Source organism: Pezoporus occidentalis, unplaced genomic scaffold, assembly GCF_034315485.1.
Source record: "Pezoporus occidentalis ecotype Australia unplaced genomic scaffold, CSIRO_AGI_Poc_V1 ctg42, whole genome shotgun sequence".
In the NCBI taxonomy this organism is placed as follows: Eukaryota; Metazoa; Chordata; class Aves; order Psittaciformes; family Psittacidae; genus Pezoporus; species Pezoporus occidentalis.
The window spans coordinates 2,890,578-2,917,935 of record NW_026915747.1 but is presented as its reverse complement, the minus strand read 5'-3'; positions in this window follow the sequence as shown (position 1 = coordinate 2,917,935).

Below are 27,358 nucleotides of genomic sequence, written 5' to 3'. Positions count from 1 at the left end.
CTGTTTTAGGTTAGAGGGGAAGATTAATGGCTGTATGTGTAACACTGTTTTTCTACTTGAGTACTTAGGTTCTTCTGTGTGAAACTCCAAATAGAGTAGGAGATGAACCCTAAGACAAGAAGTAGTAGTTGTAGTGCTGTCCTGGGTTCAGCAGTAGCAGTCAGTTTTTCTCCTTCTTGGTAGCTGGTGCAGCGCTGTGTTTTTGACTTCAGCCTGGGAACAGTGTTGGTGAAACCAATGGTTTCGGTTGTTGCTAAGTGATGTTTACCCTGACCAAGCACTTTGTGAGGCTCATGCTCTGCCAGGGAGGAGGGGAAGCTGTGAGGAAGCAGAGATGGGGCGCCTGACCTGAACTGACCAAAGAGGTATTCCATACCACAGCACGTCATGCCCAGGGGTAACTGGGAGTTACCCGGAAGGACACGGGCTTCTGGGTGGGACTCGTTTCTTGGCCGGTGGTATCGTATTCTCTTCCCTTGTTATTTTCCCTTATCATTGTTGTAGTTGATAGTAGCGGTGGTGATTTGTGTTGTACATTGGTTGCTGGACTGTTCTTGTCTCAACCCGTGGGAGTTGCACTCTTTCAATCCTCCTCCCCATCCCTCCGGGAGGGGGGAAGGGGAGAGCCCGGGGGGGGGGGGGGGTGGGGGCCTGATTGCTCTCAGCCCGGCACCACTCACTGGGAGTGAGTGAACAAGCTGTCTGGCTAGGGTTTAAACCACGACAGTTCTTTTGACTGGGAGGGTAAAAGAATGTCTCCTGCACAGGTTGACCACCTGAGAACAAGAAAAAAAGATGTGTAATTGCTAAGCACTTCTATTATATACCTCCCAAAGTATAAAGGTGGTGACCACACTGGGAGCATAAGCCAGATCAGTTTCATGATCAATGATTCTATTGTATTACAAGTCATGGTCATAAAGTACAATGAGACAAAAACCTTAGCCCAAGCCCCACACTTGAAAAACACTAACACAGCAAATACCAGATGGAAGTAAGGTACAATATACTGAAACTGTGAGATCAAGAGGAACAACCCTGAGAGTTCAACACTGTAACGAGTGACTATTAATCTGGTCAGATCTGTTGTTATCTCAACCCTTCGGGCCCCACTTTGGGTGCCAGAAAGAACTGTCATGGTTTAAACCCTGGGAAACAAGGGTTTAAACAAGGGAAAAGGGAGAATGATGGAAGGCAAGCTAACTCCTTATTGCAGGAACCTGATCATCTCATGCAAAGCCTTTTCTGAAACTCCTCATGTAACCATTTGTGTGGGAATGAACTTGACTAAACTAAAAATCAGCATCAGTGGCATCTTATGTTTCTCACCAGATCTATTATCCTTTCTCCTCTGATATGCTTTGCTGTTGTCTTTAAGGGAATGAATTTGTCATTGATATCTCCTCAACTGTCTGCCAGTTCCTTTTCTACATAGAAGACCTCTTCAGATGAATGCTGTACCTAGCTATCTCAAGTGTCACCCACTGTTTCCTTTTCTACTCCAGATTTTGCTTCTTCCAATTTTGATGCTTTTACACTCTCAGCTGTATTTGTCCTCTAGTTTTCCGTCCCATCACTATTTTCTCCAAGGTCAGCCCAATCGATGCAACTAAATATCAGGATTTCTACTTTTGTTTTGTCCTTTGTTTTTATCTCTAGCATCTTTGACTGGGAAAATGTTTCTATTCATAAAATGTACATCACTGGGAAGGTCTGGTCAGAATCTCTTGAGGATCCACACTTGAGCTGTTCATGAAGAAATACAGACCCTGCGAAGGACCCACGGTGCATCAGGAGAAAAGTGTAAGGAGGACAGAGCAGCAGAGAGGAGCTGTGATAGACCAACCATAAGCCCCACTCCCCAACCTCCCTCTACCGCTTCGAGGTAGGGGGAGGTAGAGGAGTTGGGAATGAAGTGGTGCAATTGAGCCTGGGAAGAAGAGGAGGTGGGGAAGGTATTTCAGCTTTTGTCTTTGCTTTTCACTATCCAAAGCTATTTTAATGGGCAATAAACTAAATTAATTTTCCAAAGGTTGTGTGTTTTGCTTATGATGGTAATTCGTAAGTGACCTCTGCATCTTGACCCATGGGTATTTTTTTGACCCACGGGCTTTTTCAACCCATGGGTTTTTTCTTCCTCCATCCTTTTGAACAGGGGGAGTAAGAAAGGGGCTGGGTGGGTGTCTGGCAGCCAGCCAACATTAATCCATCACATGTCCATAACATCTGTAATCTTCCACATATGTTGGCTTCCTGACATCAACTTGGTTGAAACTGATGCACAAGTTGCTGTTGCAGTGGAAGCATGGACTACTTCAGTTGCTGGGCACTTTATAGGTGGAAAGACAGTTCAGTCTTAGGACTGAATTCTGAGTCCAACTCTGACACAGAGTCTTCCCTGCCTTAGTCAAGTCACTTGCCTTCAACAAAATTACTTGCTTTTAGGGCTTTCACTGTGTTTTATTAAGTTTAATTATATGCTGCTTGCAAAGCTTTGCTGTGTAAGAATGATAATCCATCACAGAATTCCCCTGACATTTGTTAAATTTACAATAACCGACAGACCTTCACTGATGTAACAGGGGGAGGACCCTGGATCTCTCACTGTTGTCAGATAGGCATATTTTCCTTACAGGCCTAGCTGAATAAAACACTACACTTAATTTCTATGGAACTTGAATTCTGCATCAGAAAAATGTAAAAATTGACCTTAGATGCGTGATTTATGGAAGTTTTCCTATCTCTTTCCTCTTACTGATTTGGATTCCAGAACAAGTACAGCAAACACAGTGGAAGAGCTCCTGTCATCTTGAGGGAACCAAGGATCAAGACCCTACTGAAAGATTTGGATATTGCAAACATGTGAATGCTTGTGTGGGCACTGTTAATTATGCACCAAAGTGATTTGAAATTAATTTCAATATAGTCTCATTTGTCAGCTAGAACCTCATGATCTTGTAAAATGTGAGCACTCATCCTTTGAGACGAAGGGAAAGGCAGGAAAACTCTAGGTGCCAAACTGCAGGTTACATATAACAAGCCCTAATATGAAATCTGATTTCCTTAAAACCTGCAATATTTGTCACACTGTTTGGAAAGAACTTTTTTGCTGCTCTCCTCTGAGAAATTTCCACATTATACAGCTACAAAGTCTTATGAATAACAGTAAGTACTATACAACTTGGAGCAGGACTAGTATTCACATAGCTAAATTTAGCTATAATGCTGCTGTTGGTAGCTGATAAGCTAGAATTGCATCCTTTTGATTTGTTTGCCATTTAAAAATATTTTAGAGGATTATTAAGCTCATAATCAGAGTTATCTATACGGCATTTAGGTCTTGTGGCTAAAGTGTGATTTCATACTTGACTATCTGTTTTCATAGACAGTATGCCTCATAAATGTAGCTCCTAATGAACTAACTTTAAAAAAAATAAATTTGTTGGGATTCAACTTTTAAAAATAAATACTCTTCAATATATTCTGTCAAATAGTAGAAAAATAAGATAAACTATAAGAGTATGGAACTCTGGGGACAGGTGAGCAGTCAACAGAGAGTTTGTGGGTCAAGGTTAAAGGGAATATAGCTATGGGAGACATTACTGTGGGGATCTGTTACAGACCGCCTGACCAAGGAGAACCTGTGGATGAAGCACTCCATAGACAGATAGGAAAAGCCTCACGCTCGCAAGCCCTTGTTCTCATGGGTGAATTCAACCACCCTGACATCTGTTGGAAGGACGGTACGGCCTGGCACAAGAAATCCAGGAGGTTCCTTGATTGTGTGGAAGACAACTTCCTTCTGCAACTAATAGAGGAGCCGACAAGGAGAGGTGCCATGCTTGACCTTGGCTCACCAACAGGGAAGGGCTTGTTGGAAATGTGACTCTCCAGGGCAGCCTTGGATGCAGTGATCATGAGATGGTCGAATTTATGACCCTCAGGACAGTGAGAAGAGCGTGCAGCAAGCTCACTGCCCTGGACTTCAAGAGAGCAGACTTTGACCTCTTCAGGAACCTGCTTAGGAAGGTTCTATGGGATACAGCCCTAGAGAGCAGAGGGGCCAAAGACTCTTGGTTGATATTCAAGGATCACCTACTACAAGCTCAGGAGTGCTGTATCCCAACTAGAAGGAAGTGCAGAAGGAGGGCCAGGAGACCTCCTTGGATGGATAAGGAGCTCCTGAGGAAAATTCAAATGAAAAAAGAGGCTTATAATAAGTGGAAGCAAAGACAGATGGCATGGGAAGAGTACAGGGATGTTGTCCGGGAAGCTAGGGACCAGGTTAGGAAAGCTAAGGCCCAGTTAGAATTAAACTTAGTTAGAGGTATTAAAGATAACAGGAAGGGATTCTATAGGTACATAGCAAATAAAAAACAGACTAGGGAGAATGCAGGCCCCCTCAGGAAGCTCTCGGTAGAACTAGGTACACAGGATTTGGAGAAGGCTGAGGTTCTGAATGACTTCTTTGCCTCAGTCTTCACTGGCAAAGGCTCTGACCAAACCAGCCAAGTCTTGGAAGGCAGACGCAGGGACTGTGAGAACGAAGACCTTGCGCCCACTGTAAGAGAGGAATTGGTTCGAGACCATCTTAAAAATCTGAATGTGCACAAGTCCGTAGGTCCTGATGAAATCCATCCGCGGGTCCTGAAGGAGCTGGCGAATGAAGTTGCTAAGCCGCTGTCCATCATATTTGAGAAATCATGGCAGTCAGGTGAAGTTCCCAACGACTGGAAAAAGGGAAATATAACCCCCATTTTCAAGAAGGGGAAAATTGATGACCCGGGGAATTACAGACCAGTCAGTCTCACCTCTGTTCCTGGCAAAATCTTGGAGCAGATTCTCCTGGAAGGCATGCTAAGGCCCATGAAAATCAACAAGGTGCTTGGTGACAGCCAGCATGGCTTCACTAAGGGGAAATCCTGAATGACCAATTTGGTGGCCTTCTATGATGGGGCTACAGAACTGATGGACAGGGGTAGAGCTGTTGATATCATCTACCTGGACTTGTGTAAAGCATTCGACACTGTCCCACACAACATCCTTGTCTCTAAATTGGAGGGACATCAATTTGATGGATGGACCACTCGGTGGATAAAGAACTGGCTGGATGGCCACACACAAAGAGTTGTGGTCAATGGCTCAATGTCCAGCTGGAGACCAGTAACGAGTGGTGTCCCTCAGGGATCTGTGTTGGGACCGGTCTTCTTTAACACCTTTGTTGCTGACATGGACAGTGGGATTGAGTGCGCCCTCAGCAAGTTTTCCAATGACACCAAGCTGTGTGGTTCGGTTGATACCCTGGAGGGAAGGAATGCCATCCAGAGGGACCTTGACACGCTTGTGAGGTGGGCTGATGCCAACCTCATGAAGTTTAACCATGCCAAGTGCAAGGTCCTACACCTGGGTCGGAGCAATCCCAGGCACAGGTACAGGTTGGTCAGAGAAGAGATTCAGAGCAGCCCTGAAGAGAAGGACTTGGGGGTGCTGGTTGATGAGAAAATGAACATGGGCCGGCAGTGTGCACTTGCAGCCCAGAAAGCCAACCGTATCCTGGGCTGCATCAAAAGGAGCGTGACCAGCAGGTCAAAGGAGGTGATCCTGCCCCTTTGCTCTTGCGAGACCTCACCTGGAGTCTTGCGTGCAGTTCTGGTGTCCTCAACATAAAAAGGACATGGAACTGTTGGAACAAGTCCAGAGGAGGCCATGAGGATGATCAGGGGACTGGAGCACCTCCCATATGAAGACAGGCTGAGGAATTTGGGGCTGTTCAGCCTGGAGAAGAGAAGGCTGCGTGGAGACCTCACAGCAGCCTTCCAATATCTGAAGGGGAGCTATAGGGATGCTGGGAGGGACTCTTCATTAGGGACTGTAGTGACAGGACAAGGAGTAATGGGTTAAAACAGGGGAAGTTTAGGTTGGATATAAGAAGGAAATTCTTTCCTGTCAGGGTGGTGAGGCACTGGAATGGGTTGCCCGGGGAGGTTGTGAATGCTCCATCCCTGTCACTGTTCAAGACCAGGTTGGGCGAGGCCTTGGGTGATATGATTTAGCGTAAGGTGTCCCTGCCCACGGCAGGGGGGTTGGAACTTGATGATCTTAAGGTCCTTTCCAACCTTAACTATTTTATGATTCTATGATTCTGTAACTAAATGTCCAGTATTTTCAATTCCATGGAGAACAGGAACAGTTCATGTAATATTTTTCTGGAACAGCTGCCTATTTTAACTGTATAAATTGATGTCTTTGATAGAGATGTGCAAAAATTTTTCTTGGGCAGAGAATTTCTGGCATGTGAAACCTTTTCCTCACATTTCAAACAACCTGGCAATGATGGACTCATTCATAAATGTATCTCTTTAATAAATCATACATGTTTCCATTATCGCTACTGATAGCAGCATGTGCTCCAGAGGTCAGCTATTTGACTTTTGTGATCCATTCATTTGCTGCCTTTTTCAGACCAACTGGTAGCAGACTGTGCCACAGGGACAAGTGATGGACCTGTGAATTCCTTAAGATTACTTGACAGATGTTATGGCCCACTTCGGAAGCTCTGGGATGCTGTGGTATTGTTCATGATTTTTTTTTTATCTCAATGAACAGCCCCAGTTTGAGGACCCTTTAAAGTGGGAACACCTAGGAAGAAAAGGTATCTTAAATTCTTGTTTTCCTGTCATGTAATATGCAAAAAAGGGGTAGCAAAATGAAGAGGTTATAGCCACAATGATCTGTAGTAATGCAGTCTTGCCTAAATTTTCAGTTCCTTTTCAAGCCTTGATTTAAATAAAGTCATGCTAATATTCTAACATAGGAAAAGAGGGTGTAATTTCTGCAGAACATACAGGGGAAGACTAAGGCCTGGTTACATAATACACTTCCAGGTTAAGCACTCACAGTCTGATAAGATTTACTCACAGCAGACATGCTACCCTTCAACCTGCTGTAATAGAATCTGTATAAGCTCTCTTCTGAGGTGGAAGAATTAATTATGTCCATGTCAATTTCTAAAAGCATCTGTGATTCCACTCAGCTTTCTTTTGCATGATTGTAAACTGACTTTTCAGTTTTAGAGCTTCTCAAAAAGCCTGTCATACCTGTCCGATCGCCTTATCAGTTCAGGTCCTATTCTTAAAATTGTTATTAAAGCAGATCAAGACTACTCTGTTTATAAGGGCCAGCCTGCCTACTTATCAAAACACTGTGTTCTAAAATAAGGAGGCATCTTTATTACTCATATTATTTTTTGTTTAGCTTGTTTTGCTCCCTCTCACAAAATACTTATCATGCTAAGGCTTTCTCCCCCGGAGTTCCAACCAGTTCTAAATAAAGAAGATGATTTATTTAGTGTGTTTATACTAATAATGGTCCTTGGCTATAAGTAGGAGGTAGATTAAGCTACCACCAGTAAAGTTCTAGACTGAACTAGAACAAATATTTATTCACTTCAAGTGAATAAATAAATTTTGATTTGTTGTCTCTGGAAAATAAAACAGATTAGCTATTTCTCATAGGTAATGTAGAATTTCTCAAGCTAAGACAGAGGATAAACCAGTCTAAAAGAAGAAACCCCTGACAATACTTTGCTACAATGTGCTGTCTTGAATGTGTGCACAGATTACACTGGAAAACACTTCTCTTGATTTTATTGTGGCAATGTGTACAGCTAAATGAATAATATTTTGGTCCTTATCTTCAATAAATAGAACCATGATGCTGTTCCAGCATGGATTATGTTTCATCCATGCTGAAGCCTGGTCTAAACAGTAGAGCCATCTTCTGGAATACTGGTTTGTTGGGTTGCTGTTGGGTGAGGTTTTTTTCATGGTTTTTTGTTTGTTTTTTTTTTTATTATTATTTAAATGCCACTGTCTGCTGCTCAGAACATTTTCTTAACACGGAGGCCATGGCTTCTCAGATAAAAAATATTTGTAATTACATGTTGTTGTACTTTATAGTATGAATGGTAGGTGGGCTAAAAGAAAAAGCTGAGGTTAGGACCCCTTGTGTATGGTTTAGGGCTGAAAGAGAAATTTTTCAGAAATGGGGAGTTTTCTTCCTAATCAGGACACCTGCACCATAAATTCTTTGGCACTGACCTTTAAAGTATCAAAGCTGTATGATTTTAGTCTTAATTTTAGGGGGTTTGATATGATCTGTAAAGACAATGCAGGTATCTTGAACAGTTCGCTCATCTTATTTGAAGGTCAATGGTAGCAATGACAGTGAGCAGCAAATATTACCTGGACACTGGAAGAAGATAAAAATGTCAGAATGATCTTTCCTCATTGTCCGTGCTTGGTTTGTGCAGCAGCAGAATTTGCAAGTATATGTGGCCTTTACAAGGAGAAGTTTAGTTTTTAAAATATGCTGAATACCTGCTTTTTACTGCTGCTTTTTTTTTTTCTCCAAGCTTTTTTTTCAGTCCTTAACTTATGTGAATAGAGAAAAATAAGCTCTGAATATTTTATAACCATATCTTTTTAAAAGACAAAATAAGGGTCCACATGTTATCTGGCTGCAATTTCTGTTAAGGTGTCTGTACCTTTAAATTTTTTTTGACCATGTATCTCATTTTTGTTACTCTGGAAATATGGAATCATGTGTCTCAGTATGCAGGCAACTTCTTTCTTATTCTTGTAAAAGGCTGGCAAATAGAAGGCCATTTCCCCTTATATGGCATAATGCAACAGACCATAATTATGTGAGTTGAAGGACATTTGACTTGTTTTAAAAGGGCACTGACATAGCTACTGCCTGTCAGCCAAGAGGCAGTGGTCATCAGCGTAAGGAGCACGTACAAAACATGAATCAAGTATGGATCAAGATCTAGCTAAAGTGCGCTAACTCTGATTTGACCTTGCATACATCAAAGCCTTAAAGCCCTCTGGAATTGAAGCCAGACCTTCAATCATTCTGCGTTTACTCACTAAAAAGCATAAGAAGCACTAAGCCAACAGCACTGTGGTTGGTGGTTACTGCATGAGGTCCAGTTGTTACTCTTGATGCCTCACTAATATATAAAATTGTGATTGTGTCTTGTTCAGAAAATTTCCAAATGGAGTTTTAATTATTCTTATGCTTTAGGAAGAGAGAACTGAAACTGGAGAATGTGAAAAAATCTGGTTTGATAATGCTAGTTAATTCTGCTAAAAGTAGTTTACAGGTGGGTTTTGTTTGGGAAGGGCTTTCTCCTTTTTTTTTTTTCTTTTTCCCTGAATAATTCCATTACATCCATGCAGCAGAGCATGGAAGGGCATTTAATACATATTCTATATCAGCAAATTCAATATGCCCAGGTATGTTTCTGGGCAGTGAATAAAGGGAATGTCCTCCATCTATAGCAGCAAACTGCATCTACTGCCAAAATAGACAGGCTGGCTGCTGTTAAACTGCTTCTGTGTTGAGCCATATCCATCTGGAAGGGAGTGAGTAGGTCCAGGTCAAAAGCTTGCCAGAGGTTGTTGATTGGCAGACAGTGCCAATCAGCTGGTATAGAGCTTTGTCTCTAATTCTCCCTCATGCTCCCCAAAGTAGTCAGATTCCTCAGGTACTTGGTGCACAGCCTTAGCAGATCTATCTCACTATGGTCTCTAGCAGTTACTTCCTCCTCTTGCTGTCTGCCTCCCATTCTACTGCAGTTAGATGCAGGAGAGTCCACTGGACAGAAGTCATCTGTTATTCATGGACTTTGTTATAATGGTGGTTTCTCAACTCTAACATCTTCATTGTCCATGCAAAATTTAGATGCACAGCTTTTTTGTAATGATGTAGGGTCAAAAGGCAACTCCAGGCAATGGACTGAACTGTCAGTGAGGTTATCTGTAGTAGCACCTCTCTTGTATACCTGGATTCAGGCATATTTATTTTTGCAGGAGCTTCTCTTTTTCCTGTCTTTTTTTTTTTATTTTTCATTTCTCTTTCTTTTTAAAAATTAATGGGCATCCATCAAGGAATTGATTCTTAAGTGCAATGGCTCTCAAACAAAACAATTAAAAGTAAAAAACTGTACTTATTATTGTATATTTGCTTGTTTTCTCCGATTTGTGAGAAGAGCATGGTCTAGCAAGATGTTTACTATGAATGCCTCAGACAGGCCTAAGACTACGTGTTGCAGAATCAGTAGCCCTTTTCTGTGTTCTATCAATGCAAAGATGGCATTTCTTCTAAAAACTTAGATCAATATATCAAGGTGAAAAATGTGAGCTGTAGGTTTTTTCTTGTCTAAAAGATGGCCATCTCCCCAAATAATTGGTAACTTAAATAGACCAGTCAGACAACACTATATCCACCGTTGCAGTCCATGCAGAGTTATATGTGGTAAAACCCTACAGCTGAGCTGCAAATTGACTTCTGGTCCCCAAACTTCAGATCAATGCCTTGTTCTTGTGTATTCTCTCCAGCTTACATTATCTTCAGGCTTAAATTTGGTATTACATTTGAAAAACTAAATATGCCATTTGTATGGACAACCTTTGTAAATGAGGCATTTTATTCCAACTGGAGTTACTCTTTTGCCATTATTGAAAGTTTGAAGTTTTATTTCTTTCCAGTGAAAACCTCAGATTTAATGTTTTCCTGCTGGACATGAAAAGATCCATCTCTGCTTCCTTCCTCCAGCTGGGACTTTACCTTGCTTGTTCTTTCATTCCCTTTGATTCCTCTGCTCACCTGCTTCATTATTTGTGATTCAGGTGAATGTAAACTGAAGATGCTTCCGCTCTGGGAGTGTTATTCTGTCACTGGATCAGGTGCAGATGGCAGAGCTCTTGTTAACTTAATTGATTATTAAAAAGCTGACATATGGAAGAAATTACTTCCAGTTTTCAGCCTGGGGAAATTGTAATGCTATATGAGTAAACAACTTAGAAAGTTCCTGAAAATAAGGGTTAGTAATATATTAGAAGTCTGCTTTTGATCTTCTCATGAGTTCTCACCCCTCTAAAACTTGGAAGTTGACACAGATTCTACTATGTGGAGTTGCATTTCTAATAAGTTACATGTGAAAGGAAGTTGTCTGTAGAATTAAAGAACTTCCAGCTTTCTTCAGAGTAGTTGGATCCTATTAAGAAAACCAAAAATATGAGAGGTGTAGAAATGGTCAAGGAAATCCAACAAAGTTGGACAAGAGTTAGTGTAGACAGAACATGTTTGTTTTTTCACATGGTATATTCTCTGAATTTTGTACTTCAATATTGCTTTAAAAAAGTTCTGATTTTCTCACTGTTTTTATAACCACACTCACCTAAGGAAAGGACAACCATGCTTTCTACTTAACTAATGAGGACACAAAGCTTTAATTTCAAAGACATGGACAAAACAACATAAATCTGGTCTTTAAAGCCTTAGGAGATGTTTGGCTTTGACAGACCTACTAAAACTGCCAGTCTCTAAACTTCAAAGCTCTTGTAAAGAGGTTCATTGGAATCTGAATGTGCTGAGGTGTCTTCATTCAGCTTCTTCAATTCTGGCTATGCACATCTGTTCACATTCCACAAATATAAATTATTACTATGATTAGGGCATTTCCTAAACTATCATCATGCTTACATCAAGGTAAACTGCAGGTACTGCCTCTGATGTCAGCTCAGATCACTTCTATTTGATATTTTCGAATAACTTCACACATTTTGTCTCGTTGCCTCTCATACTTGGGAAAATCTTCCTGTAGTACTCAGAAACTCATCAGCTTCTTTAAATTATTATTTCTTTTATTGTCCAGTGGGAAATCTGATAGCCAGTAACCTCCTAGAGCACTGATGACTGCCTATGGTGCTTTGTCTTGTATCTATCACAAATTTTATATCAGTTGCGGATTGTAAACTCTTTGGGGTGAAAAATCATCTCTTTCATCTGTGAGTTTTACAAGAGGTAATATAGCAGGGTCCTGATCTTATGGTATTAAAAGAATTTACAGCTTCAACCTTATGCTGTCAAATGAATATCAAAATCTGCTTCCAATGTCCTTCTTTTATGATAGCTAACAATCTTTTGTACACTACTGTACACAACAGCAACTGATAGCACAGCACCTGAATGCTAGAAAAGTTGTTCAAGAGAAAATGCACACATTATTGCTAGAAAGAAGTCTATAGCATATCACATCCAGCTGAAGTTTTCTGACACAAAATACTTCATATAGTTGTACACTTGGTCCAGTCACTTTGCAGATTTGTCTATAAAAGAAGCTGCTCATCAACTGTTTAATCTGTTCATGAAACACTGTTATGCCAGCTGTCTGAGCTGGCACACATGTTCAACTGGACACAAACATATATGATTGAAAGTAATAAGAATGACCAGAGAACAAAGAACTGTCTTGTAATCTTACTCTGCAACCAGGAGTACTCAAAACCTGAGTGTTTTGCATAGCTTTTAAATACTTATTTTTTCGTTTGCTGCTAAAGGACAAAACCTATGAATGTGTTAAGGAAGGTATGACTGTGTAGCGAATTTAGGCTGAATTGATGTTGGATGAATGAGTACACAAGCAATTGGGAGAGGAAACTACTAGTGCCATGTTTTCCTTATTCTGGCTAAACAATCCTGAGCAGTGGCATGGAAGGGAGAAAAAAAAATATCACCTCTCTCCCTAAAATTCTCGAAGTACAGAATTTGTACTTCTTACATTTGATGGAGGAAGGATGTCTTTGCTTCAGTATAGCAATACAGTAATTCCCCATCCCTACAGGCCTGCCTTTAGACTAGCAGTGAGGAAAGTGGAGGAATTCTGGTGTGTAGGAACAAAGGAAAAAGAATAGGCTACTACATACCATCTCTGTGATGGTAGGACTTTTACAGAGCTTATAACTTTTCTCCTGTTCTTGTCCCCCTCCCTTCTGTATGCTACACTGGTTTCTACCATGTTGTATGTAATGGTCTGGTAAACTCTCAGAAGGGTGTAGAGCCAGCTATCAATCTAATAAAATGCTTCCCCACCATTTGCTTAATTACCATATGAAAATCAAACCATATGGTCTAAATGAGACTTTCTACAATTTGAGCCAAAGCCAGACCTTAAATGCAGAGGTGTCACTGTAGAGAATTAATTCAGGCATTATCTGATTGAAGAGAAAGGCAGACCCTTTTTAAATTTGTGAATGTGCAGCTGTAGAGGGAAATACAGGAACATCAATTAAGCATAACCATGACTTGTTGATCATAAAACCAGAAAGGTAATGAATGCTTCAATCAATTTCAAAGTGCTGTATACTGAATCATGTTAGCAAGCATGTTGGCTTCATCAGCATACCCAAATTCTGGTTTGTTAAATACAAATTACTATCTCTGTGTGACTGACTTAATATTATTTACTCGGTAACACTAATATGTCAATACGCAAAACAACATCAAGAGGTGTTGTTCTTGTCCAAGGAAAAATATCAAGAGGTGAAATTCCAGATAGAACCCTCTATTCTTTGTATTCCAGTAGGACCCAACGACATCCATTTCAGTTCTGAATGAGCAGACTTTAAATTAATACTATATTTTATCATTTTGTCTCTCAGCACTAATAGCAGAGGAAACCACAGATATGCATCTTAGTTGGAAAGCTGAAGGACAGTTATTGAATGTCTTCTAGAGCAAACCCTCATCAACACAAGGTTTTTGGGTTTTTATATTTTGTTTAGGGTTGTTTCTTTTCAGAAAAAAAGTTGTATTTAAGTATGCTCTAAATTGATACTATAAATACAACTGCTTTATACAAGGTTCAAAACCCCCTTCAGTCTTGCCTGTGTTTTGGTTTTATGACCGTCTCTTGCAGTACCTTCATGCCCGTGTTCACATCTCTGCCAGCAGAGGGCTTTATGCTGGACAAAAATCTCCTAGTGAATCCATTTCCTTGATGGAATGGTTATTAGGTATCAAGATATAATATCCATTGAGATAGTGTAATTTTGATACAAGACATACATCAATACATCAAATCATACTCTTATCTACGGAAAATATTCTGTTCTGTGTGAGACTTTTTTCTCTATTATATCTTGGAGATAAACCACTTGCTGTTCTAGTATGGGGACAAGAAGGCAATATTGATTATATTGAAACTAAGCTATTAAAGTATGAAACTGCTCCTAAAGATAGTCTGGGTGAGAAGTTTTCCTCTTTATTATCTCATGGTAGTTTATATAACAGATATGTTCAGCTTCAATGTAAAAAGATTTTCCAGTTGCCAAGCAATATTTAAGTCAAACTGCAGGTTTTCTGTATGTTTTCACCTGTAATAAAGGTACATATCTACTCCATGGTGGTTTTTGTAGTTAAGTAGTAAATATTTGCCAAATTCCTATTTGCTAAGCTCAAACAGAACTTGGATGCAATCATCTAGAAGTTTCCACTGTTCCACTTCCCTTTCTTCCACAAGCCTACTTGGAAAAACTGTATCTAAGAACAGTTGCTCCTTATTTTAACATATGAAAACATACAAGGGATACTAAGTTTAGTACTGTCTGAAATCATGTTCCACTCACACTCACCTGTGTCAGGGCATGGCAGTTGGCTCCCCAGATTACAAAGGCAATGTCTTTTTCTGAAACTGCACCTTCTAGAACAGTCTTGGTGATAGAAGATGTATTTAGAAACAGTTTTATGGCTAAGGTGTTCCCCTTAATGGTTAGAAATCAGTTTAACAGCTTTCATGCTTATTAAACTTACCTGGCTGATGGGAAAAGGATGTGCTCCTTAGTTTCTGCTTGAAGATGAATATTCTCACAAATAATTAGTGCTGTTAAATATGAAAAGATGAGTATCAGAGTATTGACTATTGATCATGTAGTTCTGGAGGTCTTATATATGCTCTGAAAACCTTAACCCCTAGTGACTTCTCTTTATCAATTGGTGATTGTCAAATGGAAAATATCTGTTTTGCTTCACTTGACTTATTCCTAAGAAGAAAATAAGCTAGTTAAGAGGACAAAGAACAATCACAAAAACCTACCTTGGAAAACTAGCCAGAATTTCCAGCTACTTGAACCTGCAAAGACAGGAAAGCCCATGCACAGAATAATATGACATCTGTTTTGCGCAATACTCCTCCTGAACACCTTTAATCACATTTCTCCTTTATTTATCAACTGGACACATGACATGCCTTTATTTCCACATCTAGGAATTTTGCCCCTCAAATTCAATCTGTGGAGATTCACACATTTATTATTGGAGACTTCCAGATGAGTTTCTAGTTCAGCAGCCAAGAAAACAGCCATCTTACCTCTATGCAATTTGTACTCAAAGGCAAGAAGCATTCACATGTTTACATCAAGCCTAGGGACTAAGCATGAATGCTAGCATGATCATCATCTAAACTACTTCATCATTATCTTCTTCACACAGGATTTTATTGTGGCAAACAGCACTAAAACAACATCTGGATGACAGCACACACCCGAATCTACTCTCAAAAGCAGTAAAGCAGGATTACATCCAGTCTTTCTCCTCCCACAGTACTCAGATACACCACCATTGGATTCGTGTTCTCAAGCAAATGAAGCATGCTGTCACGCAGCATCAGGACCAGGGCTGCTTGACAGCAGGGGATGAGACAAGAACCAAATTCACCACAGCACAGGCAGCACATCAATAGGGTGCAGTAACACAGCATCTAAACAAACAAGATGCTGTGGAACTGCAAAACAATGACTCTTCTGGAGTCCAGTAAGAACAGCAGAAGATGAGTCCTAGAACATCCTGACATCCACTTAGGAGACAGAGATAGAAACAAAGATATTTACAAAAGTACACTTACAACAAAAATAAATAACCTACACCTGACCTTAAATAGGTCTCCTGAGACAATGGACTGAAGTGTTGGTTGAAGTCCCAGCTGAGGTTGGTCAGGGAAATTAAGGCCCATTACTACACTCAAGATCCTAACACATGCAATGAGTTATTAGTTTCATTCTAACAAGTGTTGCTCTGAAAGAATGTAATGTAGACATGCCATGATATCAAAGAATTCAAACAAAAAGCACACCTAGGAAATAATTGCTGTAGGGGCACCTTATGGAAAACAAGAGAAATCCAGAGTAACCTCGGGGTATGACAATTGTCCCTACCCCTGTAGCATTTAGCAGTATATCTGCAAACAGTTGGTCCTGCAAAAAACCCTTTGTCCTCAAATGATACAGCATAAACTGAATTGTAGTGTAATTAGATATCTAAGGAAACTCACTCTCTCTGTTTAAAGTGAATGTACTCTTTATTATCAAGTTAAGTGTGATTAATGTAAGCTGAAACTAACCCTCATTTTGTGAGCAAAGCAAAATATGTCTGCTTAAAGTATTAAAAAAGAAAGATGTTCCATAATTTTTCCTTTCTGATGCTGAAATTTAAAAATAAATTCAATGTATAGTAGTGTAATAGATAAATTTTTATGTAGTTTAGTGTAATATTTATACTGCATGAGGATGATTTTATTTTTTATGTATAGGTCTTTTCAGTGAGATTACATGTTACTTGGAATTGTGCATGTTTTGCTATAATTTATATTAGCTTCTGGTTGTCAGTTCTGAAGAAAAATAATTGGCAGTACTTATGGATGCTTTGAATAAATCTACATAAATTATCAAGACTGTAAGAGGGTATGACTGTGGCCAGAGGCAAAAGAAAAAAAAATTGCAGAGGAAGCAAATAAGTGTGGAAAAGGTACAGAAAAGTGTAGAAAACTACTACGTATTTGTCACATGTAGTATGTATTTAATGAAGAAAGCGGTAGAAATATTTAGTGCTCGATGGACCACTTCAACTTTCCAGCAGCACATGGTGATGCCTATGAATTTATTTGTTAAAACTTGAATGGCATTTTTCATGCCCCCATCAGAATAATGTTCTAACTTCACAGAAAAGGCTGGTTGCTACAAGTGTTAAATATGAAATCTTAGAGATTCAAACACATATGATGTTGTTCTCTTTTGTAATCAGAATAAAAATAAGATGTGCCAATGAATTTTGTTGCCAATGACTGGTAAGTTATTAAGAAATAAAATATATACAATTTAGAAATGTTAACTTTCTACACCATCCTCCATGATGAATATGTAATGAGTACAACCAGTGTGAGAGACTCTGAGTATATATCTATACATAATTTTTTGCTGTTCCTTTACTGTTGAAACACTAATCATTCTGGATTTCTTCTCACTCCTGGGGATGTCTGCTGTATTTTTATTGATAAAACTTGTAAACTTCTCAAGGCAGAGAATCAGTTTTCCTCTCAATTTAAAGTACCATGTGTATCTTTACTTACATATTAATCACAGGATACTGATACCCAAATCTTGGAGTAGCCGTTTTAAGAAGCTAATTTATGTAAACACATATTCTCGGATTAAAGGCATTTTCCAAAATCATTAGTTTCTGGACTACCTTTCCCAAGAGTAGAGGGTTTTGCTAAAAGCTGAGACCAGAAAGCAACACAAGAAAGAGATGGAGGAATGTGAAACAGAGGACAGAAGGTGGTGCCAAGGGAAAACAGCTGTTAGATGAGGCTCCAAGGAAACTTGAAAAGACTGGCAGATGTGCTACACTTGTCAGAATTCAGAAAGCCCTCTGCAGACTGAAATACACAGCAATCACCTATTTAATAAGGTCTGACTGCCACTTTGAATGTTTCCTATGTTTTTGATGAGATTCAAGACACCTAGAGTCACCCTTTTGCTACACCCATCCTTGTCTTCTTTTCTGTAATATTTGAATGTGTCAGCCCATAATTTCACCTGAAAAAAAAAAGTAAGGGTAGACAGATGCACAGGTATATGTTCCAAAAACATGTTCTCTTTTGCTTGGCCTGTTTGATTGTTTTTTGGTTTGTCTGTTTTTTTTTTTTCCTGGTGTGATAGAGTTTAAATGACAGTCTATGTTAATATTCCCCATTTTTGTTATCATTTAATAAAGTTGTTTCTCTTTGGACATAAACAATACAAGTGACTTTTGCAATACTGCAAGTATCCTTGCAGTCTCCTACATTGGAGATATTCAGGGCCTGCCTGGACACGTTCCTGTGTGATGTACTCTAGGTTACCCTGCTCTTGCAGGAGGGTTGGACTAGATGATCTTTTGAGGTCCCTTCCAACCCTTGGGATTCTGTGATTCTGTGATTCTGTGATCCTAGTTTCTATAGATATTGAGTGCTCATACACTTCTGTAAAATGTGAGATATTTTTATTTTGAAGATGATTTCTAAACTGCAGAATTAAAATGTTGCCTTAAAATTTTCATCAAGATAATCCATTAGTTGAAAAAGAGATGTTATTATGTATATAAGGTGAGCATTCTTTCCAATTATAGGTTTGGACTTTAGATTCAGAACTCAGTTCCCTGCTCGTAACTTATTTGCTGCATGATCATGGGCAAGACACTTCTTTCCACGTCCTCTGTAAAACAGATGTAATTCTGTCAACTTTTTTTTGCAAAGTGCTTTAGCTGTTCTGAGAAAATGAGAATAGTTGAGAAATACTATTTTTACTTGCTTTTACATGTTGGTCTTTTTTTTTTTAAGACAGGCCTTAATTCCAAACATACTCTTCTGAGTACATTTATATTTTAAAAATTAGTAATTGATACAAATTCTTACCAGCTGGAATACTGGGATACTTGATCCATTGATCAAGTGGGTTTATACAACAAGAATTTGAATATAAGTTAAGCAAGTTTCAGTGCATCAGATTCTCACAAAACAAAAGAAGGAAATGGTGGTGAGGGAGAAAGGAGTAGTTAACTCCCTCTCTGGACAGTTAGGGTCATATTCTTCCTCTCCTTTTGCAAGCAACATCCCTTCTGCTGACAAGATGTTTTGTCTTATTTGGGGCAGATTCTAAAACCATTCGTATTGCAGGTATTTGGAGTAAAAACTCTAGATCCTGAAAGTCCACTTGCTGTGTGATAACAACATCTATTTCATCTCTGAAAGCTTTGTAACAGTGTAGCTCATTCCCCTGAGATCTTTATTCTCAGTTTCTGTGTACCATTTCTCATCATTTTATCCAGTTCTCATCATTTTATCCAGTTATTCAACAAATGTTCTCCATTTGTGATGGCATCACGTCAAAACAGGTAGTCACACTCCCAAGAGACAGACAAACCAGCTGATCAAGAACCAGATTAGCACCTTACATAGTCTCTTCTCATTTGTGGAAAGACAGGTCTTGCTGAGGAATTTAGTGAACTACTTTGACATCTCTGTATAAAAACACAGATGTGTGTTTGGACAGTTATAAAAATAAGTTTCTTTTGTAAAAAGCTATGTGTATTGACGTTATAAGGGTAGGTTTTATACTTCATAACATATTGGATTATTAAAATAAATAAAACAGTCACACACAGTACTGCAAAGGCAGATATTTCATTTCTTTGTTTTTCTTTGTCAACATTTTTCAGTAAAAGTAACTTACCACAGTTGTTCAATCAGGTATCTGAAGTAGAAATTGGTGATAAAGTTGCAACACATAGTGGTTTCTTGCTGATAGCATATTTTCACAGAAACAGAATAGTTAGGGTTGGAAAGGACCTTAAGATCATCAAATTCCAACCCCCCTGCTGTGGGCAGGGACACCTTACGCTAAATCATGTCACTCAGGGCTCTGTCCAAAATGGCCTTGAACACTGCCAGGGATGGAGCATTCACAGCTTCCCTGGGCAACCCATTCCAGTGCTTCACCACCCTCACAGTAAAGAGCTTCTTCCTTATACCCAATCTAAACTTCCCCTGTTTAAGTTTTAACCCATTACTCCTTGTCCTGTCACTACAGTCCCTAATGAAGAGTCCCTTCCAGCATCCCTATAGGTCCCCTTCAGATACTGGAAGGCTGCTATGACGTCTCCATGCAGCCTTCTCTTCTGCAGGCTGAACAGCCCCAACTTTCTCAGCCTGTCTTCATACGGGAGGTGCTCCAGTCCCCTGATCATCCTCGTGGCCCTCCTCTGGACTTGTTCCAACAGCTCCATGTCCTTTTTAAGTCGAGGACACCAGAACTGCACACAATACTCCAAGTGAGGTCTCACAAGAGCAGAGTAGAGGGGCAGGATCACCTCCTTTGACCTGCTGGTCACGCTCCTTTTGATGCAGCCCAGGATACGGTTGGCTTTCTGGGCTATGAGCACAAACTGAAGCCGGCTCATGTTCATTTTCTCTTCGACCAACACCCTCAAATCTTTCTCCGCAGGGCTGCTCTGAATCTCTTCTCTGCCCAACCTGTAGCTGTGCCTGGGATTGCTCCGACATAGGTAGAGGACCTTGCAATCGTCATGGTTAAACTTCATGAGCTTGGCATCAGCCCACCTCACAAGCATGTCAAGGTCCCTCTGGATGGCATTCGTTCCCTCCAACGTATCAACCAAACCGCACAGCTTGGTGTCATCAACAAATTTTCTGAGAGCACACACAATCCCACTGTCCATGTCACCAACAACGATGTTGAACAACACTGATCCCAACACCAATCCCTGAGGGACACCACTCGTTACTGGTATCCAGCCGGACACTGAGCCATTGACCAAAACTCTTTGCATGTGGCCACCCAGCCAGTTCTTTATCCACCAAGTGGTCCACCTATCAAATTGATGTCTTTCCAATTTAGAGACAAGGATGTCGTGTGGGACAGTGTCGAACACTTTACACAAGTCCAGGTAGATGACATCAACTGCTCTACCCCGTCCATCAGTTCTGTAGCCCCATCGTAGAAGGCCACCAGATTGGTGAGGCAGGATTTCCCCTTAGTGAAGCCATGCTGGCTGTCACCAAGCACCTTGCTGTTTTTCATGTGCCTTAGCATGGCTTCCAGGGGGATCTCCTTTTTCTAGTCGTCAGGAACTTCACCTGACTGCCATGATTTTTCACTTCTGATGGACAGTGGCTTAGCAACTTCATTTGCCATCTCCTTCAGGACCATGGATGGATTTCATCTGGTCCCATGGACTTGTGTATGTTCGGGTTCTTAAGATGGTCTCAAACCAGATCCTCTCCTACAGTGGCCCAAGGTCTTCATTCTCACAGTCCTTGTGTCTTCCTTCTAAGACTTGGGTGGTGTGGTCAGAGCCTTTGCCAGTGAAGACCGAGGCAAAGAAGTCATTCAGAACCTCAGACTTCTCCAAATCCAGGGTAGCCAGTTCTCCTGATAGCTTCTGGAGAGGGCCCACGTTGTCCCTAGTCTGTCTTTTATTTGAAATGTACATATAGAATCCCTTCCTGTTATCCTTAACATCCCTAGCCAAGTTTAATTCTAACTGGGCCTTAGCTTTCCTAACTTGGTCTCTAGCTTCCTGGACAACATCCCTGTACTCTTCCCAGGCCGCCTGTCCTTGCTTCCACATTTATCAGCCTCATTTTCTGTTCGAATTTTCCTCAGCATCTCCTTATCCATCTGTCGTGGTTTAAACCCAGTCAGGTAACTCGTTCACTCACTTCCCCCCCTTTTCTTGCCCTCCCCCTCCTCGGAGGGACGGAGAGGAGAATCGAAAAGAATGCAACTCCCACGCAGTTTAGTAACCACAAATCACTACTCTACCACCAATGCAAGGGAAGAGAATACTCATCTCACCACCAGCCGACCGATTCTAGTTGCAGTCTCCCAGCCCTTCCGGCTACCTCACAGTTACATCCTGGGCATGACGTGCTGTGGTATGGAATACCTCTTTGGTCAGTTTGGGTCAGGTGTCCTGTCTCTGCTTCCTCCTGGCTCCCCCTCCTCCCTGGCAGAGCATGAGGCTCACAAAGTCCTTGGCCAAACCAAAACATCCTTGTTATCAGCTCTGTTCCCGAGCTGAAAGTCAAAACACTGCACTACACCAGCTACCAAGAAGGAGAAAAATGACTGCTACTGCTGAACCCAGGACACCATCCAAGGAGGTCTCCTGGCCCTCCTTCTGCACTTCCTTCTAGTTGGGATGCAACACTCCTGAGCTTGTAGCAGGTGATCCCTGAATAACAACCAAGAGTCTTGGGCCCCCTTGCCCTCTAGGACTATATCCCATGGAACCTTACTAAGCAGGCTTCTGAAGAGGCTGAAGTCTGCTCTCCAAATAATGATTTTTTCAATCATGAATAAAATGTTTTTGTTTGTAACTGAAAGCAACCCTTCCCTGTGCTGTTGTTTTGTTTTTTTGATATTTTGTTTTGTATGTTTGGTCGGTTGGGTGTTTTATTTTCTTTGGGGGAGGGAGGGGGTGTTTTGTGGGGATTTTTTATTTGCTTGTTTGTTGTGTGGTTTGTCTGTTTGTTTTTTAGTGTTGATCTTGAGGGGTTTTTGTTTTTTGTGGGTTTTTTTAAGATATAGAGTATGACTATTGTGCTTTTATAAAGATGTGCTCAGCTTGCTGAGTTATCTTTCTAAACACAGATATACTCAGGGGTGGCTTGCTGACAGGCAAGCTGGAGAAGGATTTAAATGGATGTGTTAAATTTAGAAAAAGATTCCCATTCTTAAACCTTTTGTAAATGCTACAATGCTACCCGTGTTTATTCTGGGGAAATAAAATCATTACCAGCTTGTGATAATTATGAGTATGTGCCTACATAATGTTATCTCTATGTAAAGTAGTATCCACATCAGAGTAATATATACATGTATCTACACCTGGATAATAGCTTGAAATGAAGGTAGGTTGGATGCTAAGTTGTAATGGATCATGGTCAGAATGCCAACTAATAAAATACTGTTTTATTTTGGAGAAAAACAATGTCTTGTTTGACCCGTACGTCTGTGTATGTGTGTGTGAGAGTGGGTGTTCAGTTTTGTTCTGATCACTTATTGCACTCTCTCTGATTAACTTGCCAGTCAACTAAGTTCTGTCTTTTTATATAGATGCTCCAAGAAAAAGGATGGAAATTTATTTTTGCTTTCAGTATGTTGTAAAGCAAGAAACTCAATGGAAATTACCCTATATGTATGCTAATTGGAAATGCATGTAGTATGTAGATTTGAACATGCCGTGTAACTATAGCACTTCTATACATCCTGCCACCTCTAACAGCTGGTTTGTCATGTATTATGTATGACTTTCAGTGTGACACTTCAGGGCTTTTTGTTGTCCTTTATGCTTTCATTTTTCTGAAAGTGTCTCAGAAGCATCAGTCAGCATTTCATGAAAAGAGGAGGCAGAGCACTAATGTCCCTGGAAGGGTGAGAAGTATGCTTCCTTTGGAGTCCTTCTGCAGTACTGTCTGCAATACCACAACCTTTCCAAGGCAACTCATGAAGTGCTTCAAGATTTGGTCTTGAGATACAAATGTCCTTGGGGATAATGGGTACTGGCAATAAACACCACAGGGCCTTGGATACTGAGGTAGCCTGGGGTGAGATGATGAAATTTGTTTTTTGGCCTGGTGGTGCCTGGATGTAAGGCCCAGGGAATCAGTGCAGGGTCCATGGGTGCCCCATGCAGTCTGAGGCCAGGACAGGTATGATATCAAAGGCCATGACTATGGCCAGGTACAAGCATGGCTGTGACAGAGTGTCGTGGTTTAAACCCAGTCAGGTAATTCGTTCACTCACTTCCCCCCCCTTTTCTTGCCCTCCCCTGCTCTCGGAGGGACGGAGAGGAGAATCGAAAAGAATGCAACTCCCACGGGTTGAGATAAGAACAGTTTAGTAACTAAGGTATAACACAAATCACTACTGCTACCACCAATGATAATAATGATAAAGGAAATAACAAGGGAAGAGAATACAACACCTCAGCACCAGCCGACCGATAACTCACCCCCCAAGCCCAACCAAGCTCCGACCGATACCTCCTCCAACCCTGCAGTCTCCCAGCCCTTCCGGCTAACTCCCAGTTACATCCTGGGCATGACGTGTTGTGGTATGGAATACCTCTTTGGTCAGTTTGGGTCAGGTGTCCTGTCTCTGCTTCCTCCTGGCTTCCCCTCCTCCCTGGCAGAGCATGAGGCTCACAAAGTCCTTGGCCAAACCAAAACATCCTTGTTATCAGCTCTGTTCCCGAGCTGAAAGTCAAAACACTGCACTGCACCAGCTACCAAGAAGGGGAAAAATGACTGCTACTGCTGAACCCAGGACACAGAGCAGGGACTGAACTGCAAGAGGTTCAGCATAAAGTGGTTCCTGAACCTTCCTGCTGAGATATCTTCCATCTCTTTTTTTCACAACAGCTCTTCTCAGCCAACTAACTTACTTGTAGTGGGGGTAATGCCCTCAGGACCCTAAAAATTAGTGCAATACATTGTGCATTTCCAGCACCTGACAGCTATCACTATGACTGCTTTGTACTTCTTCCATTTGCAGTCATAGATATAAAAAAAACACCACTCTCAGTGCAACCAGCCCTGAATTGCAGACAAAAATGCAAAGCACATTTAGTCATGCCTGAGGAAAGGGGTCTTCACTCACACAGAAGAGCACAGAGGCCAATGGCAGGTTGCACAACCTGTGTGGTACCCTATCCTGGCTGTTCTGAAGGTTATCACTGCAGGGTAACCAGGCCATAAGAAGATCATCTACATGAACACGAAGGAGAACAGAGGTGCGGTAGCAGGCAGGAGAACCCCAACAGCGCAGTCAGACACTCTGCCCTGGCTCCTTCCAGGAAAGCATCAGCACCTTTCTCTGGTTGTGAAATCCATCAAGATGAGTTAATAAGAGCAGATCTTAGGAGGACTAGACCATTCAGACTGAGTGGCATTACAGGGTGCATGGAAGAGCATTTAGGGATTTTTTCAAAGCGTATTATGGGTTGTTCATGGGGAGGAACCAAAGGTGAAGAAGGAGGGATTGAGGTAATTAGGGGAGGATCAGGCACAGGAATGTAAAAGGATAAGAGGTTAAAAGGGTCTGGATGTATGTAAATTGGGATTATCAACACACTTGTCTTGCCATGCCCTGCACCTCATCACTGCCGTCTGCCCTGCCTTCTCAATAAGCTCAATTTCTATTTTCCTAGGTGAGAGAGTCTCTGTTCTGTGTGCACCTGTGTTAATGGAGGTCTAGATGCCAGCAACTGCAGTTAGACCAGGTATCACAAGAGCCTAGGTTTCTGGGGTCAGCAATTGAAGTGAATGAGGGTATTCATATCAGTGTGTGATTGCTAGCAAATTTCAAGCTGGACTAGCTGGCAAGCAGGTTAAGTAGCCTGGGAGCCAGGTTTTCAAGTGGTTGTCAGATATGTGTGTGTCTCTAGTGGGGGGATGTGCTAGAAGGAAAAGTACATGCCAGCTACTGGAAAGACCATGGGGTCTAGGAATTGTCTGAGACAACCATTTGTACGCATATGTGTGATGTTTGTTTTCTGCAAGCCTACCTTTTTCTTTGGACTGAGAATACTCACATATGTTAATTCATTAGTATACAGCTTATAAACCAGTCATACAGTTTTTTCACTAAGTCCTTTATTTTTAGACTTAGAAACCTAAACACTTTCAGGCTTCTGTCACCAGATGTCTCCCCCTTTACTCCATTTATTCTAGAAATATTTTTCTGCATCTGTTTTAATTTTGATTTATCTTTTTTGACCAATAGCCATTCCAACTGCACTAGTTCCAACCAAGGTCTCACCAGTGCTGGCTTAATTGTCTTGCCTTAGCATTGTATGCTAAACTGGGGTTAGTGCATCACCTCTTCTTCATCACATTTCAATTGCAAAAATAAAACTGCACAATATTTTAATTATGCAAAGATGTTACAGATCTTTCTTGCCTGCTTATACTCTACATTTTCATATACATGAAATACAATTACTGTACTGGCTCCTCATACCAAAATATCACAAAACTATGGTTAAGATTTAATCATGTATAAATAATCTTTTCAGCAGACACATTGTATGAAAACAGAATTCCATGTGATTCTCTAGTACTCCTCACAGCACCATTTGTATCACATGAGGCTTACTCTCTTGGTTTCCATAGAAACCTTTTGCAAGTGAATGTAATTTCATTATTAATACACTCTACATGTGTTTTGTTTTGCAGTTTTGGGCCAGTTTTACAATTGCCAACCATTCCTGAGTTTTGCAGCTAGAGTTCCCATATGGATTTCCTTTCTACCTCTGTTGCCATAAAAAGTAGATCTAAAGTTTTCCCTAAAGCTGCCCCTGTCTTGCTTCACAGAAGGTGATCTGAAGGGATCTAAAATACTGAATAAACAGGCCTCTTGGAACAAGATAGGCTACCTCTTCAGGCCAGATTTGATGAACTGTCAGGATAAAGTATCTTTGAGTCTGACCTATTATTTTGTTATTCTACTTACCCTCACTCCCTGGTTTTGTCATCTGAATATATATGTGTGTGTGTTTATATATACTATTAAAAAATTCAGTCTGAGATACACTGAGGAGAAAAACTGTCATGCAAAATTGTGTTTGGTTTCAATTTTCTATCGCTAATTCCAATTATTTACTTGTAACTTTTCTTGTGGAAGGGATGGTTTCTTAGATTTTGTATTCATAAATTAAGAAAAGCTCAATTCTTGGGAGCATTTGGTCCTTCCAACAGCTAATTTGAGCTAATATGATGTGCCAAAGGAAATTTGACAGTCCTGATACAGCCTTTATTCATTTTATAAGATATATGCCTTTATTGCATTGACTAGCTATGAATTACTGCTTCACATTTCCTATAACTGGGCAAAAGTGTTAGTCCAGACCCTGTCTATGACCCAGCTCCACACAGCTGAATTAGTAGGAGGTAGAATACTTGTAGCTTGAGGAAACATGCCTTCTGCCTCAAAATTAGTTAAGCTAACGTTGATTTCAAACCTCATGAGCAATTGCTCATGTAGTGACACTGGGTCTTCTGGGGTGACTGCAGAGTAGGTGGATCTGCCTGATGTTGGACACAACAGTGTATAAACCAGCAAAGATAGATAGGATGGCTTGTGTTAGCTGTATAAGGTCCATTTACACTGCATGTCAGGATATGTGTGTCCTGAGGTTTCCTCAGTCCTTCACCTTAGTGCAAGCTGTGACCATCAGATGTAGGCAAGAAGGGAGTCTGATTTAGAACCTAGACTCAAAAAACAATGTAAATGTAGTCCATGTGCCTTGGGTAAAGGATAGCAATCCCTTTGTCTTCTTTTTTCCACTCCAGCTACAAGCATGGTGTTTTGTTTTAATGTTGTATCACAGGAAAAGTAATAAACCAAGCATACTTGATGTTATACAGGGTACCCCAAAAATGGTCTGTTTATTCTTACAGTCCAGTGGTCAAATTACTGTTATGGTAGCTGTTTAATAAAAAAGTTTATTTGTTGTTTTTTTATAAATTTATTTATACCTTACTTACACCTATGATGTTCCAAGGAATAGTTTGACATTATACAGAGAAAGATGCCACCTGGGTGACGTCCAGCCTGTTACAAATAGTGTGAATATCTTCTGGAGGTTCAGTGAATGAGTTCAATAAATATTC